Below are 20274 nucleotides of genomic sequence, written 5' to 3'. Positions count from 1 at the left end.
GCATGCACGAAGACCTGGGTTCGATTCCTTGGTACCACATATGTAGAAAAAAGCTGGAAGTGGTGCTGAGGCTCAAGTGGTAGAGCTCTAGCCTTGAGAAAGTCCAAGAACAGTGCTCAGGCCCTGAGCTCAAGCCCAGGACTGGCAAAAAAAAAATAATAATCAAAACAGCTTGGTACTGGCACAAGAACAGACCTGAAGACCAATGGAATAGAACTGAGGACCCAGATATTAAATCACAGACTTATGGCCACTTAATCTTTGATAAGGGAGCCAAAAAAATAGAATGGAAGAAAGACAGCTTCTTCAACAAGTGGTGTTGGCAAAACTGGTTAAGCACCTGCAGAAAGCTAAAGTTGGATCCTTCTTTGTCATCCTGCACTAGAATTAACTCCAAATGGATCAATGACCTCGAGGTAAAAGCTGACACACTGCAACCTTTACAAGAAGGAATAGGAGATACACTAGGCCTCCTTGGCACAGGTCGAAACTTCCTCAATAAGGACCAAGAAACACAACAAATCAGAGAAAGGCTGGATAAGTGGGACTGCATTAAACAGCAGAGCTTCTGTATGGCAAAGGGCATAGCAAGTAAATTAATTAGGAAGCCTACAGAGTGGGAGAAGATCTTCACTAACCATACAACAGACAAAGGCCTCATATCTAAAATATATCAACAGCTCAAAAAATTGAATCACTCCAAAATTAATCTCCAAATATCAACCATCCCATTAAAAGATGGGCCAAAGACTTAAAGACAGTCTTCTCTGATGAAGAAATAAAAATAGCCTATAGACACATGAAGAAATGCAGATCGAAACAACTCTAAGATTCCACCTCACTCCAGTTAGAATGGCCAGGATCAAGAAATCTGGAGGGGATGTGGCCAGGAGGGATCACTACTACACTGTTGGTGGGAGTGCAAACTCATTCAACCACTATGGAAAGCAGTATGGCAGTTCCGCAAAAGACTAAATATAGAGCTCCCCTATGACCCAGCAATTCCACTATGTGGCATTTTCCTAATCGTCCAGAAACAAGGGCATACTAAATCCACCAGCACAACAATGTTCATCGCAGCACTATTTACCATAGCAAAGATATGGAACCACCCAGATGTCCCTCAGTTGATGAGTGGATCAAAAAGATGTGATATTTATACATAATGGAATTCTATGCTGCTGTCAGAAAGAACGACATCGCCCCATTTGTAAGGAAATGGAAAGACTTAGAAAAAATCATATTAAGTTAAGTAAGCCAGACTCAGAGGAACATAGGCCTAATAGTCGCCCTCATTTGTCATAATCAGTAGAAACCTTGGGCTTTCCTAGCAGAGATTTACAAAATCTAGAGGCATTAGTCCAAACAGTATGACACTAAACGCAAGGACCTCCAGGATAAGGAAACAAAAGCCATATAATGAATGATTGTTGTTCTTAATTTACTATGTTATCTCTCATCCCTTTGCCATCCCTTGGTTATCTCATATTGTTCCAATATTTCACCTTGTTATCTGATATGTTTTATATGTGCTTAATTGGTATTTGAAATTGGATAGGGAAGGGGAGAAATCAAGATAATCAGGGGGAGGGGGGAGGGAAATGGGGACCATGTCATGAGAAAGGGTATCAATGTTTGTGAAGTTATGCACCTTCTATCTGGTGAATATAATATAACCCTTCTATTAATCACAATAAAAAACTTCAATAATAAAAAAAGAAATAAGGTCATACTAATGGTGGTAAAGAGCTTAGAGGAGTGCCAGTGGCTTGAGAGGCCAATGGTAGTATCTGCTGTTGATCAATTTCAGCCTTTCTATAATCATTTTTGGCAGACATGGGTACTGCTAGGTGCCTCACGCTTCAAATTTTCCCCTCTTAACTTTCCATCGCTAATATGCCAATGATGACGCTTTGCCTGTTTTCTTTTAAAATTAATTCATATTATAAATAGTTCATGGGCAAGCTGCCTGTAAATCTTCAAATATTATAGCTAAGTCAGAAAGTCCTAATCTCTAAAGTTGTATCCTCCTTATCTTAAAGAAGTGAGCATGGATTTTTTTGTTGTTGTAAATTTTTCAGAGAACACATTCATAAGGTTCTCAAGAGTATTTTGTGCTTCTTTAAGTACAACTCACACCAACAATCCTAGGAACTCAGTAGCTGAGATCTGAGGATCATGGATTGGAACAATCCTGGGCAGAGAAATCCAAGAGATTCTTATCTCCAGTTAATCAGTAAAAACTGGAAATGGAAGTGTGGCTCCCCTGGTATAACACCAGCCTTAAATGAAGAAGCTGAATAAGATGGCATGGCACTGAGTTCAAATCCCAGCACACAAACACACACACACACACACACACACACACACACACACACACACAAAGAAAAACAATAAATAAGAGCATGTATATACATACCACTCTCCCCCCATTTACCCCTACCTGGAGTTTATAGTTTTTTTTTTCCTGATTCTTTTTTTTAATAAATGCAGTGCCCCTGAGCTATTATTCTCTACACTGTTTTTTCAATCAGCAATAAATTTGGGGGCTGTTTCCATATTAACAAAAATAGATCTGCTTCATTTCCTTAAATTGCTGTGGAAGAGGCCACAGAATGGATTTAATATAATTTAATTCGACATTGCACTGCTGACAGAGATTTAAGTTGCTTCAACTACTTTCTCCCCGATTATGAGTTATACTGCCAACAAATGGCTGTGCCCACTTGCATGCATGCTTCTCTTGAGAAATGCTCAACACAGGAAAATTGGAGCCACGCAGAAATGGAAATGTACAACAGAGACAAAAAAACAGAGTGGTTCTGGATGCTGATCCAGGTACTGAATGAACTTTTACAAAGAACAATTGGAAGAGGCAGAAAAGACCATAAGAACAGAGAGTAAATACAGAAGGTTAATTAATACATAGGAAAGAAATACTATAGTCAATGGGAAATGCAAACAGTAAGAGAACATCTTTCAAGCAGTGATGGACGGAAGTTAAGTGATCTGGTTGCAGCAAGCCTGGGGGAGGCTAAGGGAGAGAGGTTTTCAGGTCGTTGCTGGTCAGACCATAATCATCCCTGCTGGAAGATTTGCACCCTGTTCTACCACCAGCTCCCTGGCTACACTGGGATTGTCTGGCTGAAAAATCAGGGCTCTTTGAAAGGTTCTTTTTCCAGGCTCAGCCTTTGCACTGTGGGAAGAGGAAGCTCAAGTCTCAATTAGCCCGGAGGCAAATACCACATACCCAAATACCAAATGCCTGCTTTGCCCACAACCAGCCACATCTAACACCTACCTTCCTCCCTCGGAACTGAGAAGTTTCCTTCAGATCCCTTCAGGATCTCATTATATTCTAGTTTCTTTGAAACTTCCCTGTGACACATTTAAGACAGACGGTCTGAGTTGTGGTCTAACTATATGCCTGTAAGTGCTTGGTTTGTCTTGGTTCAGTTTCCTCCCCTGTCTTTCACCAGGGCAGTGAGCATATCATGAAAACATATAGAATGTTTAGGCAAGGAAAAGGCACAAAGGACCTGCTTGGAGTAAGAGCTTAATAGAGAAAGTTGAACTCTGCCTAGAGTTCAAGTTTTAAGTTATTATCCCAGGGTCCTCTTGAGTTTTAATCACCCCTCCCCCACAATAAATCAGTACCAGTGATCTTGAGGAACAGCAAAAACACATTGTAGCTTTCTCTGGGTCATTATAGCTTATTTTGTCCATGTGGAACCAGGTATCACAACACAGGACTAGTGAATCCTATTAGCCACTTAACTATGCAAGATATACAGTAGTCACTTAAACACATTAGGTATCTAGTGAATACACGCTTGAGGATGTCAGGAAGAGAAGATGTGATATATAAAATATATGAAGGGCAAAAGATGGCATGGCATAAGGAATGTGGAGCTCTAAAAGAGGGGGAAGAGAGAGAAGAGGAGAGGGGTGGGGAAGAGGAGGGAAAGGAGGAAGGGGAAGAGGAAAAATGGATGAGGAAGGGGAAGGAGAAGAGATGGAGACAAACAGAGCTAAGAAAAAGAAGAAATTGTAAAAGCCATATAATGAGTGATTGCTGTCCTTAATGCACTATGTTATCTCTCATCTTTTTTGCCATCCCTTGGTTATCTCATATTGTTACAATATTTCACCTTGTTATCTGATAGATTTTTATATGTGCTTAATTGGTTATTTGAAATTGGATAGGAAAGAGGGGAAATCAAGATGAGCGGGGGGAGGATGGGAGGGAAATGGGGACCATGTCATGAGAAAGGGTATCAATGTTTGTGAAGTAATGCACCTTCTATCTGGTGAATGTAATGTAACCCTTTTATTAATCACAATAAAAATTTTTAAGAAAGAAACAATTAGTAAACAAAGTCAAAGGCCTGACATGGAGCAGGAGGGGAGAAGATGATATCTTCTGAACTCTTACTATGTGCCAGGCTTGCCCTAAACAAGTTCTTAAAGGAATCTTTAACCTCCACACAGTTCTGGGATCACAGATGCCAGCAGCCACATTGTCTGCCTCTGTTTTCATTTTAATGTAAAACTGAACTCACCTCTGGTGTCAACATTCTAAATGCTTCCACACTGAAATATATTTTTGTTCTGAACTTTTAGGTGAAGCACTGAGATGCATCAGGGGAATGAAGAGTTAAGCAGACAGGTGACAGAGGCAGGAAGCTTCTGGGCCCCACAGTGGCTTGTGAACCTGACTACAGCCACTTGAGCCAGCATGCAGTTCTTACTGGATTGGATAGCAGAAAAAGATCAGAAGAAAGAGGAAGAAAGGCACAGAGAATTTAGGGACAAAAGAAAGAGTGGAAATACAAAATGCTTGGAATCCCAAAGATGTTTCAGGAAAGAAGAAAATAAAACCAATCTCCAACACACACACACACACACACACACACACACACACACACACACACACACACACACCCTTTAAAAAAATACAAGGAAATGAAGAGCCTAGTGTGAGAGAAAGTGACAATGTGATTTGGGGGCCCTCTCTGTGAAGCCAGCTGCTAAACTTATCCTTACTCAACCCAGATAAAGTTCTGTTCATTTAATAAGAACAGTGGTGGGTGATTTCATAAACTTGGTTACATCCACAAAGGGTGTGAGTTCAGTAGATCAATCCCAGCATGTTCCTAAATCAGTGCAGGACTGTGACATGAAATTTTCTAGAAGGCCCTGGTCTCCAGCAGTTAGTTTTCCGTGTGTAGAACAAGGAGGTATGTGCCTGGTTTACCTGGAGAGCAAACTCTAGCAATGTTCAAGTAAAACAAGAGTGGCATGAGAAATACACCTCTTTCCGTATGTGTGCCCTTACAGCCTTTCTCCTGTGGATAGTGCAAGTAGGAATTGTGCACTTTACTTTGAAATCGGGCTCCCTTTGCTTTCTTCTAAAGCTCTACATGGGCAAGTGCCACTCAATGTTCACGTTGCTGGGAATTATTAGGTGGATGAAAGTTCCCAGGACAAAGTTTCATGCTTTATGTAAACAAAAACTCATTTCTATTATTTTCCTTTTACCCCTGAGCAATGAAGCTGGAAACACCAATGTGAATTTGATTTGTGATGACTTTGCATATCCCTCTGACCCGGACCTCATTCTCTTTGGGATCAGCAGAATCATAACTGTCATGTCAGGGTAACTTTGTTACCTCCTGCACTCTGGTATGATTAATTCATTTATTAGCTTGATAAAATGCACTGTTTGATTGCACAAGGCCCAAAGTCTTGGTCCTGAATGAACATGCTGTCTCAAACAAAATTCTAGATGACCTTTGCTGATTGAAAGCTTTTCCCTCACTTCTGCATACAGACCTTGCTGAGAGTTGATCTCCTGGGTTGGGGAGAGTGGGAGGGCAGGGCAATCTGAAGCCCAAAGACAGAGGCTCCAGGAAGTGCAAGGACCCACGGGAAGTGGAGATGAGCAAGGAGGATGTGAAGATGATCTGAAGAGAGGAATGTGGGAAGACTCCAAGCAGGCTTGTTTTTGTTCTTAATACTTGAAGATGTCTGCAGATCTTGCAATAACCTGGAACTAATTGGAATTAAACTGCCAGCAGAAATAAGAAACACTGAATGGTTTAAGGATGACATAAATAATTTAAAGTGAAAGATGTTTACCTCATCCTCATTTTCCCTCCACCTTAACTCTTTATTTGACTAACCAGCAAAGAGCCACGCACATGGGGGACCTTAAAAGGGCAAAGACATGGAAACAGCAAGTGGTGGCTACAATGGAGACACAGAGATGATGCAAATCATAGTGTGATGGTGAGAAATCAATTGTGCAGCAAGGTGGCTATCTTATCAATGGTCTATCATATATTTGACATTTGTTAACATTGTAGATGTTCGGTATTCTCACCACAAATGCACACACAGGTAAGCTATATAACAACACATTAATTAGCTTGATCAGAGGAAATGTACAACATTCACACTGATGCCTTGAAAATATGCCATTTTTTTTTGCCAAAGATGCATCAATAAGGCTTTGGGGATGAGAAAGAAGTCAAATGTAGGCAAGAAAGGTGTGGAGATGGGGCAAAAAATAGAGCTGTGAAGATTCAAGTTCCAATGGTCAGGCTCTTGAGTGTGAGAACAGGTTCATACTATTGTAAGGAATGAAGTTCTCAGCTTGCTGTGCCTTTAACAAGCCTGGTTCTGTGATGACATGGATTTGCCTGGTCCTCTGAAACATTCCATTCAAATTCCTCAGCTTGGTTTGGTTCCATGCTCACCTCAGACCTCTTTTTCTCTCTGATTGTTTGCTTCCTTTCTGGGAAATTCCAATTACAAAATGACCCTTCATACTTGGAGCTGAGAAATACCTAATAGTCACATTTCCATCACGATCAATATGTGGACCAAAAAAAAAAAATGCTGGTACTCTCTTCATATCATTGAGTTGTGATGGCAAGGTATGTCACAGATCCATGACGTCAGAGGACATGTGTCTAGGCTCTTTGTGTGACAATGACTTGGAATTGATAGGCTGGAATTCTGATGTCTATGCCCAAGAGAAATAATGTGTTACAAGTCAGCTGTCAATCCCTATGTGGTATGCAGTGGATGCAGAGCATGGGAAATTCTCTGAAGAAATCCTATTCTGCTAGATTTTTTGACTCTCCCAAAAATCTGGGGAGCAAAAATGTCAAGGTATTTTTCCTGCTGAGTGAAGGACTCTGTGTATGGGTCACCATGTAACAACAGTCTCTGTGCTTACATAGTTTTCTATAACTTTATGATGAATTATATAAGCCAAGAGCTTATATCTAAAGAACATTCTTCATGTGCCAAATACGACTGTACAAGGGGGAACAGGGACACTGCAAACAAAAGTCTCTTCATCACACAATGGTGCCACCAAAAACTGAACAAAAGTTACCGTCAAAAGATACCATCTGCTGGCCAGGAGTTTGGCCTAGTGGTACAGTGCTTACCTAGCATGCAGGAAGACCCGGGTTCAATTCCTCAGTACCATATACACAGAAAAAGCCAGAAACAGTGCTGTGGCTCAAGTGACAGAATGCCAAACTTGAGGAAAAAGCCCAAGAACAGTGCTCAGGCACAGATACCATCTGCTTAATAACTCTCCCTTTCAAAATACTAGTTTCTTTCCTCCCTTTTTTTTAGCCTCCTCTTTTTCTTCCCTCTTTTCCTCTACTCTTCCTTTCTTCTTCTTCCTCTTCTTGTTTCCCTTCCTCTTCCTTCTACTCTTCTTTCTCCTCCTCTTCTTCTTCCTTCCCTTCTTTTTGTCCTCCTTCTCATCTTCCTCTTCCCTTCCCTTTATTGCTTACTTTTCTTTCAACATCCTTGGTTCTACCACAGTACTATTGGAACCAGTAGCTTGGAGTTTCCTCATCGTTGAAACCATTCCTCCGGGAACACCATTCTGCTTCCTCACCATTTTCTGTAAGCATTCCCACTCTGCCCAAGTATATCACAGCTTGCTGGAACTGAGGGTGACAACACCAGTGCATCCTTTGTTACCTGAAACTTCTCCAGGCTAACTGAAGAATGCAATTCCCAACATTTTAAATGAGCCCCACATTTTTGCTTGAAATTGATTTGGGCTGAATCAGGAAATTACCCTTACTTCAATTCTGGAATTGCAGATTTTGCTGCTGTTCATTTGTTTGTTTCATAAAAGTTAAATATTTATGCTCACTTAAAAACTCTACAGATGTCACCACTCTTATCATCATCATTTGCCATTTTTTTATTGTTTTTTCATATTGTTACAGTATTTCACTTTGTTATCTGATATATTGGATAAATGCGTATTTGGTTATTTGAAATTGGATAGGGAAGGGGGGAAAACAAGATGAGGGGTTGGGGTGTGGAGGGAGGGTAATGGGGACCAAGACATGAGAAAGGGTATCAATGTATGTGAATTAATGCACCTTTTATCTGGTGAATATAATGTAACCCTTCTATTAATCACAATAAAAATATATTTTTTTAAAAAAAGCCTTGTCTCATGCCAGCCTGGACTTTCCATTTACACCACAGTCTTCACATGATGCATGCTCGGTTGACCACTGCACACCTATCTAAGATTTCTGTGGCCATGACACAACTCCCTAGCCAGCAACTCTCAGATCTCAATGACCAAGGACGGAGAGCTGTCCCTTCTCAGAGACAGAAAATTTGAGAGTTGAAGAGATTACCAAGAGTCCACTTTCATAGGTAAGGACATAGAGTTGAAGACAGCCTTCCTAGATCTGAAACTATAGGCAGACAGCACCACATTCCCATCTGGCCATTGATAAGATGCCATTGTAGTAGGTACCACATGATATCTCAAGGTGGGCCTGATTTGCATTTCCCTGATGATTAGTGATACCAAGCATGTATTTAGACATATATTTATATTACCCCTGGTTCTTTGTATCTGTGGAGGCCTATTTCCATTTGGCTATGGAGAATTGGCTATAGTCTTACTGCTCTTGAAGCCATAGTCTATCTCTCCTGTAGATTACTTTCACCTCTTGCATTTGGGAACATCTGTCCAGCCTGAACTCACCTGACTGAAGTTTATTCACACTGAATACTGCTGTTTCCATGTATTCTGCTGGTCTCTCCAGAGATTTAGGCTGAGGAAGATAAGCCCTCTGCCCCCCACCCCCCGGGGGTGGGCAGGAGAACCCCTCAAGACTAAGACCAGGCCTGGGAAGCAGGTTCTGTGGGAGCAGCACACGCATCCCATTGGGAAAATGGACTTTGTTCTCCATGTGTTTCCTCACAATCCCGGAGACTGCGATCTCCCAGGACCCAGATCCTCAGAACAGGAGCCAGACAGGACACATGGTGGTGACATTCTCATGGAGACCCGTCATTTTGTCCTTTCTTCTTTCAAAAACCAATTCTTCAACCACTTCTCTCTGGAGACCAGGCACAGCTATGGCCTCCTGTGACTAGGCCGGGTCCACTGGCTGGGCGGGGCGCCCTCACCCGCTGAGCAGCTGCAAGGTTTGCACATCTGTTGCTCTGCCCTTTCCCTAGGGTCCTCCAGCAGCAGCTGGTTACTCCTTGGCCCCAGGCACAGCCAGGTCTTCCCCAAGCCTGGTCTGGCTCTGCAAGAGCAGACGCCAGGAGAAAACAAGACTGGGTTGCTCCCATCTAGACTTGTTTTTCTTTACTTTGTGATTGTGTAGAAGAGGAAAACCTTCAACTTGCTCGCCTAGGTCTTCTGGATCAGAGACAAGAGAAAAAGGAAATCTACACAGAAGCGATTCTGTTTCCCTTGTTTGCAAACTTGCTTGCAAACCCAGCTTTACTGATGAGATGTGATCTTGCTAGCTTTGTTTCCCTGGGCCAGCCAGAAAGCTCATTCCTGTTGATCTCTTGTCTCCCCTTGTAAGTGACATTGTAGATTCAAGACATTACACCCAGTCTGAAGTTTATAGCCTGCAAATACAAATACCTGAGCAATTTTTAAACAAATTAACTTTAGGTCCCTGCCTCTGAATTGAGGAAAGCTGCTTACATTTGTCATAGCTGTTGATATCCATCATTTCAGTTGTATCTTATGCTTTGTGGTTATGATACTCCCCTTTCATTGTTTGTCTTTCTCCCTTTCTGACTCCTGGTAGATTGGTGATATTTTCTTTTCCATGTTACTCCTGTCAGTTCAGAAGTGATGAGATGCATTTGTCTCTCTCTTTCCATCTGATTCATTGTTCTCTGTGGACTTTCATATTTAAAATATACTTAATTTCCATTCTTTTGTGAATGGTGACTTTCTATATGTTATGTAATATAAGGTTACACGTATATTTTCCCTTAATATCTCTGTGTTTTTTCATCTTAGTTTATTTGTTACTTTCACATATTACATAATCATAGGTTGTCATATTATATATGATATCAAATAGTGTTAATGGCCTGATATATGACTTTGTTATTTCCTTATAAATCATTTCAATTTATTCCAATTTTTATTTTCAGTGCTTATTTAAATATCTCACTTCAAATACCTAAGCATCTGTTTTAAATCTTTGAAAATTTAAATATTCTTCTGAATTAATTAGTATTCAAATACTGAAACAACTATATTTCAGTATTTTCAATGTTTACATGTTGTGAGTTTATATTTATTTTTCAAGTATATTATAAATATTAGGAACTAAATTGTAAAACATGTCCACAAACGTTTAAAATAAAATTTATTTGTATAAATATTGGTATGTTTTAAATAATTTTATGATCCAATTTTATTTTGGTACTGGTCCTGGGGCTTGAATTTGAAGTTGAGGCCTTGACATTGTCACAGAGCTTTTTATTCAAGGGTAGTGTTCTACCACTTGAGCCACAGCTCTACTTCTGCCATTTTGGGGGCAGTTCATTGGAGATAAGCATCTTAAGGGCTTTCCTGCCCAGTCTGGCTTTAAAATGTGATCCTCACACCTCAGCCTCCTGAGTAGGTAGGATTATAGGCTTCAGCCACTGGTGCCTGACATCAAAATTCTAAATTCATTTCAAAATTATCTTTTATCATTATGAGAGGGGGTTTCCGTTGTATGGGTCAGTTTACCGGTACAGTGTATCTTGTCAGTGTCACCCTTCCATACTTTTCGCCCATCCATTTTTTTTTATATTATAACATGATGGACTTTCATGTGATTACATCAATATGTAGTAGATAGCTCTTGTGATTGCATGGCTAAGATGTAGCTAGTACACAGGTAAGTAGTAGATTGTTCTTGAAATTAATCATGGCACTCATTGGACATGAGGCTCTGTTGCTCCCACTGTTGGAAGACTGCTTTTCTCTAATGACTCGCCTGTGCTGGCTTCAGTCTAGTTGGGTACAGTTAAAAGAAGTGCCTGACAAGCATTGAGGGCATAGTCCAGAGAAAGGCAAGTGAGATGTACAGGTGACTAGAGACACAGGAAGGGTGCAAGTTCTTATCCTTGTGAACAAACAGCTTCTGTTAATGCATTTTCAGTGGTAACCTCGCCCTTTTATTCTCTTCAAAGGAAATACTAAAATCTAGGTGGTTAAAAAGTACTAGACATCCAGGTGCTGGTGGCTACAATCCTTGCCACTCTAGAGGCTGAGATCTGAGGATAATGGTTTGAAGCTAGCCCAGACAGGAACGTCTGTGAGACGTTTAGCTTCAATAAACTACCAGAAAACTGGAAATGGTGCTTGTGGCTCAAAGTAGTAGAGTGCTAGCCTTCAACCAAAGAGCTCAGGATAGCACCTAGTCCCTGAGTTCAAGCCCCACAACTGACAAAAAAAAAAGCATCAGACAATATTGTTGTTTCAGCGAAATCTAGGTTGTTAGAATGTGCCTACAAGTCTACAAGTAAACACATGGAATGGTTTTAAAAAATACACGGGACATGATAGATTATACACATTTGAAAGCATTCACACACAGTGAGACCAAAGGAGGAAAATCTTAGGAGAGAAACACAGAGGTGCAGTGCCCTTCTAATCATATGAACTAATATTTATCAGTGGAAACAAAGGGTTTTTTCTTAGTTTCTATTTTTGTTCTTTTCTGTGTATCTTGTTTGTTTGTTCACTTATCTGTCTTTGTGAGGGCAAGAAGGGTACACAAATGGAGGGGCAAAGAGTGAATAAATATACCAGTGGCACTCCCTAGACACTATGCTGAAAATGACATATACAACTTGTGGGTGGGGAAAACAAGTGGGAAAAAGTGATAAGAGCAAGGGAAGGGGTGACATTGTCCAAAAAGAAATGTACTCTTTACCTGACTTAGGTAACTATAACCCCTCTGTACAACACTTTTATAATATTAATAAAAATGCCTGAAGAGAAAAATAATCACCATTTATTTTTTTGAAGCTGAGAAAGTCTAAGATCAAAGCACTAGCATATTTAGACATGCTGAAGACCCACTGTTCTGATTTTCCGATGGCACCTTTCTGCTGCCTATTGTATAGTGGAAAAGGAAAACTATCTCTGGACCTTATTTGCTGAATAAAATAGAATCTGTCCTGTGACCTAATCAACTCTCAAAGGTCGCATCTCCTCATACCTTGGAAGATGGGTAGGGATGTCAAACTATAAATTCTGTAGATACCTAAACATTCAGACAAGGAATGTCCTTCTTCAAAGGGCATGTCTGTCACCTGTCTCACACCTTTCCGATAATCACCAGACCCTAAGGGAAACTTTCCCTCCAAAGAACCGAGGAAGAACTCTGCTGGAGATGCACAGACATTGGGGCTTTTCAGATGGAACAAAAAGTTTTGTTGCCTCTTCAAAGCTGCTTTACTCACACATGAAGTGGAGATGCTTCAATCAGTCCATGCATGTGTGGAGGGGCTGACATGTGGTATGAAATGCCATCTTTACTATATTCAGCATAGTTCAGAAAGAATCTGCTACCCAAAATGGACAATAACATTGCCAGATTAAAAGAAAATCTACACAAACTGTCTTCCCCAAAGAACACAATTACTTTTCCAACTTCCACGAACCAAAATAAGGGATTAAACTTTGATAACAAAGAAAGACATTCCTATCAATCCAGCAGTTGTAACAAATGGGATTATCAAAGACGCCAGTGGCTAATGCCTATAATCCTAGCTACTTGAGAGGCTTCGAGGAAAAGGATTGAGGTTTGAGGCCAGTCCAGACAGGACAGAGCTCTTCTACCCAGAGGTTGGCACAGTGGTTCATACCTGACCTCCCAAGCAATGTGGGAGGCTGAGATCAAGAGGTTGGTTGAGATTCAGGCCAACCTGGCTGTGAGGGCCACGACAATCCATCTCCACAGACAGAGCTGGGTGTCGCCACACATGCTTATGATCCCAGTATTGTCTGGAAGCCTAAAAGACATGAATCACTGCTCAAGCACTTGCTGGGCAGAAAGGGAGAAGCTATCTCAAGATAAACCAGCCAACTATGCCTGTGGGTGCTATGGATGCAGCCTAGCAATAAGCCCCGAGTTCAAACTCCAGCGCTACCAAGACAAATTTCCAGATTATTTACTATTTAAGACAGGATTGGGTTCTTGCCTCTTAGCCACCATGTGGGGTATGCATATGCCACTATGTGCCACCCTGTGCATTTGTGGACAGTGGCTTTGGGCAATGAGACCCTGATGCTTCATGTGGATGACATCTGAGAGGTCAGCAGAGCCAGTGGAAGGTAGGGGTGGACAGGCAGCAGAAGAGGGGCTCACATTCAGAAGTAGATAAGAAAGATCCAGTGTCTTAAGGGGGCATAGAAGCCAGCACCAGCATCATAAAGAGGATGCAGTACGAGGTCTTGTCTGCTTCCTCTTCCAGACCCCTAGACCTAGGTCTTCTTGTTTCAGCACCACAAAGAACCTTAGGCACCCATCTCTGTGTTGTTTCTAACACAAATGTGTATAAACATTGCCTGGTCTCTCTCTTTCACACGCACACCCATGAGCATACACATCCACACACCTCCACATGCACACACCTCCACATGCACACACATACACATACACACACATACACATACACACATATACACATACACAGGCTCTTTCCCATGGTGTAGATTGGAGTTCCAGTTGTCCACAGCAGGGAAGCTTCCTCCTCACCTCCGAAACCCCATGCCTAGTCCTCACCCTACCATGCTCCAATCCAGGGCAAGGCATGAGGTCTGACTGCTGTCTATTTTGCAAGAATATACTTCTTCTTAGTATTATTATTTTTTGTGGGTCATGGGGCTTGAACTTGGCCCGGGTGCTGTCCCCCCACTTCCTGTTTTCTAGAGGTTAATTGGAGATAAGTATCTCAGATCATTTTGTGCCCTGGCTGGCTTTGAACCTTGATCCTCAGCCTCTTGAGTAGCTAGCATTACAGGGTTGAGCCACCGTGCCTGCCAAGAATATAGTTCTTATCGGGGTGCTAGTGACTCAGACCTCTAATTCCAGCAACTCGGGAAGCTGAGGTCCAAGGACTACAGTTCAAAATCAGCTCAGGCAGTCAAATTTATGAGATCTTTTTTTTTTTTCTATCTCTAGTTAATCAGCAAAAACCTGGAAGGGGAGGCATGGCTCAAGTAGTAAAGTACCATCCCTAAGCAGAAAAGCTAAAAGAGGCCTAAGTTCAAGTCCCAGTACCAACACACACACACACACACAGACACACACACACACACACACACACACAAACATATTCACTTCCTCTTTTAGAATGTCTTCTACATATATATTCAAACAGCTTTAAGTGAATTTGATCAACTTTTCTATTGCCAACTAGAAAGCAAGTTCTTTGCGGTGTGTCTTCAAACTTTGTTATTGACAACAGTTGGCTATGTGCAACTGAAAATTTGTGTCCATTATTTTCTCAATAAAGGAATAAACCACTTAACAAAGCCTTAGTGAATCCATCTCTGAAGTAGATGGATTCATATTCATTCATATAGTGGTGATAAGAATAAAATGAGGTGATTCTGAAAATGCCCAGGAAAACATGGCTATGGAATTGAACTCTCCCACCCCGCCCCCTGCTACACCTGTAACACTAGTGACCACTTTTCCTGGGTCTCTGTACCTATGCCAAGCCCATGGTGACAGCACAGAAACTTAATTCAAGTGTCACCTTTATGTATGTGTACTGGGGCTTGAACTCAGATCCCTGCAATCTTGCCTAATTTCTCTCCTCAAGGCTGGTGCTTTACCAATTGAGCCACATATTCTGGCTTTTGCTGGTTAATTGGAGATAAAAGTTTCACAGACTTGACTTTCCAGGCTGGTTTTATACTTCAATCCTGAGATCTTAGCTACCTGATTAGCTAGGATTACTGGTGTGATCCACTTTGGTGCCCAGCAGAGGGTGATTTTTTTTAAATTATCTTAAATAGTGCACTTTTTCTTGATGCCTCATCTTTAAAATCTTTAAAGAACTATAACACACACTCTTTTCTCATCATTTTGTGAACTACATTCTTGTTAGAGTTCCTCAGTATAGCCTCATTACATTAATCTGAGAAGGAGCGAAAGAACTGAAAGAGAATATCTTAACCCGAATGGAATTTGGAATTGAGTTCCAACAAGGGCATATGATTAAAATAAAAAGTCTTACTTTATAAACTCTGATATCCTTCTCATTTTTATATGCCCATTTCTAATGAAGAAAAAAGAAGAGAAAATGTGAAGTTTTGTTTGTTGTAGTTTCAATTATCACTGCTGCATTTGAAAATCTACAGGCTTGGTGTTTGCTCTACTGACTGGACATTTCTGAAATAGTACCATTATCAGGTAGATCAGATTGTTGGCAAAAGCTTTGGCACCAGAGAGACACAACAAATACATTTCATCACACTGACCCTGCACTAACAACTCTCCGTGGATAAGCTCATGGGAATGGAAACCGAGAAAGAGCTATTCCAAGGCTGTCAATACCTTAATCTCTGCTCTGCTCCCAATGCAAACTTGCTGCTTTTTATGTTCACATTGGTAAAACAAAACTGCACGATCTTTTTTTTCCATAGCCTCGGATGGTAAAGAGGAAAATTGAATAAGGAGAATCTCAGCACAACCCACAGATAGCATGGGGGGAGTGTGGAGGGTGGAAGACAACAAAAAATGAAAACACCATCTTGGGAGAAAAGAAAAACAATTGTGCAAAAAGGTGAGCAGGTGGGGGAATAACTGTAGGAAATTCACCCTCAATTATAGGAGGGCAAAAAATAACTTTTATTTGGAGCACCAACACTCAGTCCTTTGTTCGGAAAATAGAGTAACATTCTCTAGACTTCAAGGCTCCTAAGTTATCAGGAAACTGTTTCCTGGGAATAAGTTCACCTCTTCCATGCAACCCATGTAACAGAGGCAGAATGAATAGTTCAAATAAAGTCCATAAAACAGATGAGTGTTCCAGGCTTTGTTCTAACAACTATGATATGGATGTAATGGAAATTTCAGGAGATGTCAGATCAGCTCTGCCCTCTGTTGGATGGCTTCCAAGCAGGGGATTCTGACAATTCTTTCCAAAGCCAAGGGCTCTGTGAACTTGCCCAACCTGCCATGTACAGATTGGAATAACAGCCTGCTAAACAGACTCTCTCAGACCAGAAGGTAGAATCTAGACATTGCTTTCAGATAGGCGATGTCTGGACTGTCCCAAGGACACAAATGCTGAGGATTGCTTATCTTGACACACTGGTTTCTAGAGCAGACATGGGAGGGTGACATGGCCTCGTCTTTGCCAGTATCTGTTGTAAGTCTGTCTGTGACTATGGGATCCTTCTGTTTCTTCCAGCCTCAGTGTTCTCCTCAGTGTTGGGGGTGAGTGGGTGTCTATCTGGGAAGAATGGAACTCTTACTCTACGTGGCTTTCAGAATATTAGGAAAGAGGCCCTTAGTTCCCTTTCTCTGTTAGTCATTACCAAACGATGGTTCTCCACGGGCGATTTAAACATGTGGTAGCTTTGTTATGACTATATAGAGTGAGTCCAAACCTATTGAACCATTTTTTATTGTGATTTATTTGTGTTGCTTAATTGAAACAAAATGGTAGAGCCTTCTATAATAATGGTAGCAAGCCTTTCAGCTCATAATAATGTGTTTTGCTTCTCTTCTTTTTTTTTTCTTTTTTCCTTTTATGGGGTCTGGTTAAGTTCTTCCTAACTACTTGTATGTCCAGGGATGAGGTATAGACAACTAAAACAGTCCTGCAATATTCACTTCTAGATCTAGTCTGCCCAGCTTTGTTGTCTGTGTCAGAACAACCTAATAACCATTGTTTTGATGTTTTACATTTAGATTTCCAAGATGCATGAGGAATTTGGATGCTATCCCCGTACCCAATCCTATCTTAAACATGTGACCCCTGCCTTGTGGTTCATAAAACAGGCTAAAAAAAAACAAGTCAAGCAGGTGCAAAGTCTTAAAATATTGTGCTGAGAACTTTTCAGACTTGTATCTTTTGTATAGTAGTTAGGCCTTACTAAGGGATCATACTGTCTTGGAAAACCATCAAGAAAACCAACCTGGCAGGGCCAAAAGATGATGAGGATGCTCTTGTAATGATAAACAGGTGGGAGCTAATGGTTTCAGTCTTGTCATTTCAGGGGTTTGTAAATGAAAACAACTCTGATTTCTTTTACCATTTTTTCAAGCCCTTGGTGCAAAAAAATGACTTTATAGAATTTTTTAGAAATGTCTATTACTGTATGTTAAGTAAGCATTAGCATATCAGATATTGATGTTGCCTGATTATAATCCTCCCTACTCAGGAGGCTGAGATCTGAAGATCATGGTTGGAAGCCAGTCAAGGGAGGAGAGTAAGAGACACTCCTATTTCCAATTAAATCAGCCAAACCCCCAAATGGAGCTATGGGTCAAATGGCAGAGCAATAGCTTTAAGCAAAGAAAGCTAAGTGATAGCACCATGCCCTGAGTTCAAACCTCAGTATTGTCACAAAATTAGAAAGGAAGAAATGATATAATGATTGAGAGCTTATTGAATGAAGCACTAGAGTCTACTCTGGACCATGATTCCTTGGGAAGATGTTTTGCCAGTCTTGGGGCTTGAACTCAGGGCCAGAGCACTGTCCTTGGGCTTTCTTAAGGCTAGAGCTCTACCATTTGAGCCACAGCACCACTTCCACCTTTTTCTATGTACGTGGTACCGAGGAATCAAATCCGGGTATTCTAGCATGTGAGGCAAGCACTGTACTACTAGGCCAAACTCCAGTCCCATAACTGTAGCAATTTTCTCTGACATTTTTTAGACTCCAAAACATCTTTACATCGCACCCATCTTCATGCTCTGGCCCGATTTTGCCCTTGAGAAAGACACATGTGCAGGGCTAATGTATCTGGACACTAAATCAAATCACTCAGAATTCTGGGAAGACAAAGAACTATAGGCATATGATGAAGCCCTTCTTGGGCAGCTATTTGAATCCCTTTCCCCCAAGCCTATGCTTTGGTGAATTTCTAGCATCTTACTAACATAGCCTAGAAGTTCAGACATTTTGTAGAGGAAAAGTCCACTTTGCTCGCAGTTTTATGAAAGAGGAAGCCAGGCATCTTGCCTTGGAAAAGTAGCACAGAGAAAAAAAAGAGAGGATCATACATTTATCTCTTTGAATGTGTTTTGCTTCCTCCACAGCATTCTTGTCTTTGCCCATGGCTCTATAGGCCATGAAATATTCTGAAGTTTGCATACTGAGACTCCAAGGCCTGAGAAAGCAGTGTGCTTAGAATCTGGAGGAAAAGAATTAGAAGAAGAAGACGGAAGAGGGGGGAGGAGGAGGAGGAGGAGGAGGAGGAGGAGGAGAAGAAGAAGAAGAAGAAGAAGAAGAAGAAGAAGAAGAAGAAGAAGAAGAAGAAGAGAGCAACATAAACAAGGGTGGAAAGTAAGAGGTGGTGGATTAACACAAAGAAAAACATGATATTTGTTAGCTAAGCCAACTTCTATGTGTAGAGTGCTCCAAGTTAATTTTCAAAGCTAATTGCAAGTGTCACTATTGAGATCTCTGTAGGAAAATTCAATAAAGCTGTCAAGGGGTTTTTAGTATTCAGTGCATTGTGGTTGAGGAATTATCAGTTTGTTTGTTTTTGGATCATTTTAGACGTTTAGTCATTTAGGTGTCCGGTTGTCCTGTTTTTGTTGTGATGATTGAGCGTTCTCTGTATAAATTATAGCCATTTTTTCCACTCTTCAAGCAAAGGAAGCAATTACACTTTTCTATAAATTCCTTCAGAGAAAGAGCAAATGAAAGAAAATACCTATTATCTGCCTTTAACTAGCTCCTCTGTCTATAACTACATCCTTTTAACCCCTCTCCCTCTTCTTCACTCCCCCCCAAAATATTTCAGATTTAAAACAGTAATCCATCTGCTTTTGAGGAGAGCAATAGATATTTCATACAATAAGATTTTCTCCTAACTGAATACTCCCCATATAGGTAGGGGATATGGTTGTATCTGGTACACCAGCTACCTGGAAGGTGACTCATCAGAATAGTAGGAGTTAATTTAGCTCAAACAGAACCTGCATAGCAAGCACTAGGTGCTAGGTTGAAACAACAATGCCAAAATATAGGGAGAGATTTCTCAACCCCAAATTTCTAATCAGTTATGAAGTTGGAGATATGGAGAAAGAAGGAAGTTCTTTTGAAAAATGAACCTTTTTTTTCTTGCTTACAAGAAAAGGAGCTGTAGCAGAATTTTTTCATGAGATATAACTGTATGTGTTGGTTACTTGGAGAAGCCATGGCAAATGTGACCTGTTTATATTCCTGGCCATTATTATGATGATATATCTAAAGGCTTTCAAAGCCTTTAAAATGAACAAATAAATGGGCCAGGCACTAGTGGCTCATACCTGTAATCCTAGCTACTCAGGAGGTTGAGAAGTGAGGATTGCAGTTTGATGCCAGCTCAGGCAAGAACATTTGTGAGATTCTTTTCTCCAATAGACTACTCAGGAAAGGCTAGAAGTGGTACTGTGGCTCAAAGTGCTATAGCACTAGCTTTGAGCAAAAGCAGCTCAGGGCCAGAGCCCAGAGTTCCAGTCCTAGGACCAGTAAAAAAAAGAAAAAAAGTAGAAAAAAAAAAAAGAAGATAGTTGGACCAGGAACACTTGGGTAGTTGCAAGTTACACTTTGGAGACAGAACCAATCAAACTTGAAGAGATGTCGGAATGTTCTTCCAGTCTGTGTGGTGGAAGTGGTGGGAAATAGAAAGCTTATGTTGAATTTTGGCTGAAACTGGGTGGGTGGAATTGCCATTTTCTGAGTGGAGGAAAGATGGATAGGAAATTGATGCTGGAGGG

This window comes from Megascapheus bottae, chromosome 5 (genome assembly GCF_031878675.1).
Source record: "Megascapheus bottae isolate mThoBot1 chromosome 5, mThoBot2.hap1, whole genome shotgun sequence".
NCBI classification, from domain to species: Eukaryota; Metazoa; Chordata; class Mammalia; order Rodentia; family Geomyidae; genus Megascapheus; species Megascapheus bottae.
Note: the sequence above shows the minus strand (reverse complement) of the source record.